Here is a 6,646-nt window from a genome sequence, read left to right on the forward strand (position 1 = left end):
CTACCTTTCGGATCTCTCTAGCAGTGAAAGACTGCAGATACCTAAACATGAAGAATAAAGATGTAGAATATTAATATCGTCAGTTTTATCTAAAAAGTTTTAAGAGGTTTCTCATAAAACATTCGGAGTCATTACTTTTCAGTACGATCTCGTATATTCGCCTTACTTTGGCCATCATTTATTCTTTCATTGCCAAGATAACAGAACTCGTCTACTACTTTTGTTCTCTTTTCCTTATCTGATTCCCTCTGCATCGCCTGATTTAATACGAATACATTCCATTACCGTTGTTTTGCTTTTGTTGGTGTTCATATATAGTTTCAACTGCTCCTCCAAGTCCTTTGCTGTCTCTAATAGTATTACAATGTCATCGGCAAACTTCGAAATTGTTATTTCTTCTTCCTGAACTTTAATCAGTCTCCAGTTTATTATTATTATTATTTGTTTCCTTTATTGCTTTTTCATTGTGCAGATGGAACAACTTAGGGTATGGGCTACGGCCCTGGCTCAGTCCCTTCTCAACTGCTGCTTCCCTTTTAAGCTCATCGATTCATATAACTGCCGTCTGGTTTCTGTACAAGTTGTAAAGAACTATTTGTACTCTGCAATTGGTCGCTGTAATAACGGGTGTCCCACATAACATGGATCACCTCACTCTCGAGATTTAACTAGCAATGAGCTAACTAAAATGGATTAGATAATAGTAAAGTTAAAACATGTAGTTATCTGTTTATGAGAGATTTTGGAAGTGGTGGACATCAGCATCCTGGCATTGCTGACTCCGTGTGATGACATTGCCAGCAACAAGCTTTAATCCTGCTGGCTTGATGCTGTAAATTCGCCACTGATGTTCCATTTAAGATCTTCTATTGTGCAAAGATCGTCAGCATACACTTTACTTTTTAGTTTCCCTCATAAATAAAAATCCGGGGACCTTGGAGGCCAAAGGCTTCCAGTGACAAGTCTGTCTTCAGGGAACACATTGGCGATTTGGGTCATACTTTGGTTTGATGTTTGAGCAGTTGCTCCATCTTGTTGGAATACTGCATTCGGCTTTTATACATCTGTTATCTGTATGTAGAAAGAGTCAAAGATCTCTAGATATCTGGAACTTGTTTAAGGTGTAATTGAAAAATAAGGTGTAATTGAAAAATAACGCATATGCCGGACAACGCACGAACACCTAACTTCTATGAGTGGAGAGATTCTCCATGCAGAATATGTGGATTGTCCTGCTACCACTATCCGCAATTCTGGGAGTTTACACAATCTGACAAATTAAACTAGGCCTCATCTGACATGAACTAAAGCAAGAGGTCCTAGTTACCGTTAGAAATTGACATTAACAGCCAGTTACAATAATGAACTCTTTTTTTCCTGCTCCTCAAATTTCAACTCTTGCACTACACTCATACGACAGACTTTTACTTTCATATCTTTTAGTAGACGATGACACTCTGTATGAAATAAACCGACCCGCAGTGATAACTTGTTTACCGACTTACGGGGATCTCTGATAATGACCATGCGAATTCTGTCCATAGTTTCAGAGGCCCTCACTCTCGGGCGCCTGTTCCTCTGCACATTCTGAACGGATCTTACAGCCGTCCATTTCTTGTACAGATCTTGAATAGTGCTGGTCGTGGGGAGTTTCCTACCAGGATACTTCTCTTGAAACACTTCTTCACGTTCCTTGAAAGAGGCTGTCTTAATGTAACATTCCATAATATCAATTCGCTGGTCTTATGCAAACTGCCCCATTTCTGTAACAACTCAACAATACGAGCTTCTCACAACAACTGACGCACAAACACACAGCTGCAATCAACTTTCAAGACAATATTGCCACTTCACTAGACTAGAAATGATTAACCGGTACCTGAGGCTTATTTTAACCCTATAATTTCTGTACATAGCATCCGTGAGCGGTGGCTGCAAAGTAAGAATGACGATTACAGCTGAAACAAACAGTTTTCAGTTATATTAGATTTCTTCAACGCCAGTATAACCGGACTATTAAAACCGTTCAAAATAAACGGTTTCTGAAATAACTGACTTTCGGTTTTTTTATTCCTATTATTATCTGTAATAACCACAGAAACCAAACAAAGACTGACAGATTTTGACTCCGTCAGTTTCAAGACACATAGAACCCAAATATTAAATTAAATAAGAATATAAAAGAAAACTTAGTCTCTCCACCGTTCGCTGCTTTTCTCGAAAAACGATAAGTGGTTGAATACTACACAAAATTATCAGTATTCTACAGATACTAGTTTTTCGAAACTGTGCACAAAAACCATGTTTTAATCGGGGATCATACCACTATTTGGACTTTATGATTGGTCAGTGCTAAAGGGTGAAAACTGGTGTTGAAGGACTCTGTTTTTCGCGTTAATTTGTTCGTTCTTAAGGGCTACAGGCATGTTACGTAGACACAGTAGACAGATCAGCTGCTTTCTATTTTTATTGTAAACTACGAATGAACTTTTAGTTTTCTCCTCATATGATGTCCCTAGTTTGTTGTGGCTCCTCCCGTCTTCAGTCTCTTCAAAGCAAATGGAGCATTGTATGTCACTGATACTACATTTCGTAAAACATTCAGACTACTGATGGTGCCAATCTGTAATACAACTCATAAGCAATGACTACAATGAGAAACTACCGCAGAGACCAGATGGGGAAGACTTGCTTGCACATTGCAAGTACACGCGTATCATTTAACAGGCCAGCTCACATGTTAACTAGAACATTATTGTGTCAGCCGTGCTGTATGAATTCTTATGCCATGTGTTTGTTGTTCGTTTCTGTCGGCATTGCCATTAAACTATCACCGATGGCTTTTAACATTTTCTACACTAACGCAATATTTCAAAGCAAAGCAAATTTTTCACATAATAGTCCTTGCCACTGTCGACCGTTTAGCCTTCGCAGATGACATGGCATTGATTATAGATTCAGTAGTAACGCCCAAAAACAAATAAGAGAACTGCAAAGTAGGACTACAAATATCCTTTGAAAAAACAAAGTTCATGACAAACAACTGAGATGCTCCTCAAAATATTCCAGTTGACAATAATACAATACACAAAAAAGGTTCCCTTAACTACCCAGGAGAGTGGATTATATACAATGCAAAAGAAAAGATAGCTTCAGAAACCAGAGCGCACAAAATGGAAAGAGTGTTTCATATGACCAAAAACGCTTATAATAAAAAAATCCTTGTCCTGGAAAACGAACTTAAGACTCTATCAAACATTGGCCAGAACTGAAGCTCTGTATCCGGCAGAAACACTTAAACTAACAAGAAATGGAGATCTTGAGAAACTAGAGAAGGTCGAAAGAAGAATTTTAAGGAAAATACTGGGAGCTAAAAGAAACGATATTGCTGAATAAAGGTTAAGACCATACAGAGAGCTATACTTGAAAACTGAAAAACTAACTGATGTAATGAGGAAGAAGAGACTACAGTTTTTTCGACATATATTCAGAATGGATAACATCAGACCAACCAAGCGGATATTCACATTACTCAAAATATACAAATCCAAGTCCGCGTGGTTCATAGAGACTGAAAAGGACATGGAAAACGCTGGAATTACAATATACACTGCCGGCCGCGGTGGTCTAGCGGTTCTAGGCGCTCAGTCCGGAACCGCGCGACTGCTACGGTCGCAGGTTCGAATCCTGCCTCGGGCATGGATGTGTGTGATGTCCTTAGGTTAGTTAGGTTTAAGTAGTTCTAAGTTCTAGGGAACTGATGACCACAGCAGTTAAGTCCCATAGTGCTCAGAGCCATTTGAACCATTTTTTGAACAATATACACAATAGAAAACAGAACATACACTACTAGCCATTAAAATTGCTACACCAAGAAGAAATGCAGATGATAAACTGGTATTCATTGGACAAATATATTACACTAGAACCGACATGTAATTACATTTTCACGCAATTTGGGTGCATAGATCCTGAGAAATCAGTACCAAGACAACCACCTCTGGCCGTAATAACGGCCTTGATACGCCTGGGCATTGAGTCAAACAGAGCTTGGATGGCGTGTACAGGTACAGCTGCCGATGCAGCTTCAACACGATACCACAGTTCATCAAAAATAGTGACTGGTGTATTGTGACGAGACAGTTGCTCGCCCACCATTGACAAGACGTTTTCAATTGGTGAGAGATCTGGAGAATGTGCTGGCCAGGGTAGCAGTCGAACATTTTCTGTATCCAGAAAGGACCGCACAGCACCTGCAACATGCGGTCGGGCATTATCCTGCTGAAATGTAGGGTTTCGCAGTGATCGTATAAAGGGTAGAGCCACGGGTCGTAAGACATCTTAAATGGAATGTCCACTGTTCAGAGTGCCGTCAGTGCGAACAAGAGGTGACCGAGACGTGTAACCAATAGCACCGCATACCAGCATACCATCACGCCGGGTGATACGCCAGTATGGCGATGACGAATACACGCTTCCACTGTACGTCTACCGCGATGTCACCAAACACGGATGCGACCATCATGATGCTGTAAACAGAACCTGGATTCATCTGAAAAAGTGAGGTTTTGCCATTCGTGCACCCAGGTTCGTCGTTGAGTACACCATCGCAGGCGCTCCTGTCTGTGATGCAGCGTCAAGGGTAACCGCAGCCATGGTCTCCGAGTTGATAGTCCATGCTCCTGCAAAACGTCGTCGAACTGTTCGTGCAAATGGTTGTCGTCTTGCAAACGTCCCCATCTGTTGACTCATGGATCGAGACGTGGCTTCACGATCCGTTACAGCCATGCGGATAAGATGCCTGTCATCTCGACTGCTAGTGATATGAGGCCGTTGGGACCCAGCACTGCGTTCCGTATTACCCTGCTGAACCCACCGATTCCATATTCTGCTAATAGTCATTGTATCTCGACCAACGCGAGCAGCAATGTCGCGATACGATAAACCGCAATCGCGATAGGCTACAATCCGACCTTTATCAAAGTCGGAAACGTGATGGTACGCATTTCTCCTCCTTACACGAGGCATCACAACAACGTTTCACCAGGCAACGCCGATCAGCTGCTGTTGTGTATGAGAAATCGGTTGGAAACTTTCCTCATGTCAGCACGTTGTAGTTGTCGCCACCGGCGCCAGCCTTGTGTGAATGCTCTGAAAAGCTAATCATTTGCATATCACAGCATCTTCTTCCTGTCGGTTAACTTTCGCGTCTGTAGCATGTCATCTTCGTGGTGTAGCAATTTTAATGGCCAGTAGTGTATTTCAGAAAGGCAGTTCAAAAGGCAGAATTTCAGGAGAGAAAGAAAACAACTAGACGAAAGTAGACTCTAAAAGGATGAAGGAAATTTGGAAACCAAGGAAATCTGATACAATGAAGAGCAGCCAAAGTTGATTCATCGTACCCTGCAAATGGGTAATTCGAAAGAAGTAGAAGAATCCTTGTTCTTTTCTTAAAAATGTTTATTTAAAAAGGAAAATCGTTTCAGATTACGCTGATACAATAGCTCCCTACTTAGCAATCATATACAACCGCTCGCTCACCGATAGATCTGTACCTACAGATTGGAAAACTGCGCAGGTCGCACCAGTGTTTAAGAAGGGTAGTAGGAGTAATCCATCGAACTAAAGACCTATATCATTGACGTCGGTTTGCAGTAGGGTTTTGGAGCATATACTGTATTCAAACATTATGAATCACCTCGAAGGGAACGATCTATTGATACGTAATCAGCATGGTTTCAGAAAACATAGTTCTTGTGCAATGCAGCTAGCTCTTTATTCGCACGAAGTAATGGCCGCTATCGACAGGGCATCTCAAGTTGATTCCGTATTTCTAGATTTCCGGAAAGCTTTTGACACCGTTCCTCACAAGCGACTTCTAATCAAGGTGCGGGCCTATGGGGTATCGTCTCAGTTGTGTGACTGGATTCGTGATTTCCTGTCAGGAAGGTCGCAGTTCGTAGTAATAGACGGCAAATCATCGAGTAAAACTGAAGTGATATCAGGTGTTCCCCAGGGAAGCGTCCTGGGACCTCTGCTGTTCCTGATCTATATAAATGACCTGGGTGACAATCTGAGCAGTTCTCTTAGGTTGTTCGCAGACGATGCTGTAATTTACCGTCCAGTAAGGTCATCCGAAGACCAGTATCAGTTGCAAAGCGATTTAGAAAAGACTGCTGTATGGTGTGGCAGGTGGCAGTTGACGCTAAATAACGAAAAGTGTGAGGTGATCCACATGAGTTCCAAAAGAAATGCGTTGGAATTCGATTACTCGATAAATAGTACAATTCTCAAGGTTGTCAATTCAACTAAGTACTTGGGTGTTAAAATTACGAACAACTTCAGTTGGAAAGACCACATAGATAATATTGTGGGGAAGGCGAGCCAAAGGTTTCGTTTCATTGGCAGGACACTTAGAAGATGCAACAAGTCCACTAAAGAGACAGCTTACACTACATACTTTCGTCCTCTGTTAGAATATTGCTGCGCGGTGTGGGATCCTTACCAGGTGGGACTGACGGAGGACATCGAAAGAGTGCAAAAAAGGGCAGCTCGTTTTGTATTATCACGTAATAGGGGAGAGAGTGTGGCAGATATGATATGCGAGTTGGGATGGAAGTCATTAAAGCAAAGACGTTTTTCGTCG

This window comes from Schistocerca piceifrons, chromosome 5 (genome assembly GCF_021461385.2).
Source record: "Schistocerca piceifrons isolate TAMUIC-IGC-003096 chromosome 5, iqSchPice1.1, whole genome shotgun sequence".
NCBI classification, from domain to species: Eukaryota; Metazoa; Arthropoda; class Insecta; order Orthoptera; family Acrididae; genus Schistocerca; species Schistocerca piceifrons.